Raw genomic sequence first — 1418 nt, forward strand, 5'->3', positions numbered from 1 at the left:
AGTGTTGGGACCACAATAATGAGTTGGCTGGGAACCTGGAGGGGGTGGAGAGGGGAAGCCAAATCATTTCTTGCTTTTTACACCAATTCTAGATCAGAGTTAAATTCATTCACTCGAAACAAATTTATTAAGTACCTAATTTATGCAAGGCACTTCACTAAATGCTGAGGATACTGCAATGAACAAAAGAGATACATGTGCTTAAATAGAAAAATTGAAATCATTAAAATATTAGAGGAAAACATTAGTGAATGTTTTTCATAACTTTGGAGTGGGGAGAACCTTTCTAAGCATGACATAAAACCCAAGTGACATAAAGTCCAAAGCCATAAAGGAAAAGATAAATGAAACTGGTCACATAAAACTTTAAAAGTTTTGAATACGAAATATATGAACTAAAAGTAAAAATGTAAGTTCAAAGTAAAATTTGCCAAACATGTAAAAGAGGGCTGATTTTCCTAACTTACAAAGACCTCTTACAACAAATAAGAAAAAGATGAATAAGCTGATTAAAAAAAAAAAAAAAACTGGCCAAGGATTTAAACAGGTATTTATAGAATACAAATATTAAAGGACAATAATGAATATGAAAAAAGTGTTCAAGTTCTCTAATAAAGAATTTAAATCAAACAATAATGAGTTTTTTTTAACCTTTCAGTTTGTTAAAGACAAAAAGATTGATAATACCTGATATTGTAAAGTTTGTTGAGAAATAGTACTGGAATCTTTGTAAACAAACTCATAAAAACAAAAAACTTATGAGACACCAATTATGAGAAAAAATTTTTTAGCCATAAGTGACATATAGCAGATGAGGAGGAAAGTCTACTACTAAAATTTTTAAAAATCTCAACAAAATTGGTGATTTTCTGGGTACATTTTTGAAAGCCAGTTAGCAAGACATATTAAAATTAATAAATCCATACTACTTGATCCTGCAACTTTGCTTCTTGGAATTACCCATGTAAAAATGCTTACACAAATGGTTAAACATATGTAAAAGAAACACGGCTTGTTTAAATTGGGAAGCCCAAATGTCCATCATTTGGGAATTTAAGTAAATTTCTAGATGTCCACTTAATAAAATGCCACTCATTTTTTAAGAACTAAAAGATGCGCCTAATGGCAGAGTGTCAGAAAGTCTTGTTTGGCAAGCTTTCAGGTGTTTGCCTATCTCAGCCTCCATATGCATTTATAAGTGACTGCTGAAATTGTAGTAGTGATTGCAGTTTTTCCTACATCATTGTATTGGTAGCATCCTTTTCTAGTTGTGTTTTTCTGATGTTCCACAGGAATGAGCATAGATGAAAAATTCTGCACTACTCTTGATATCACCAGGGCTTCTCTCCAGTGTGGATTCGTTGATGTACAATGAGGTGTGAGCTCCACCAGAAAGCTTTCCCACACACATCACATTC

This window comes from Choloepus didactylus, chromosome 7, assembly GCF_015220235.1.
Source record: "Choloepus didactylus isolate mChoDid1 chromosome 7, mChoDid1.pri, whole genome shotgun sequence".
Classification (NCBI taxonomy): Eukaryota; Metazoa; Chordata; class Mammalia; order Pilosa; family Megalonychidae; genus Choloepus; species Choloepus didactylus.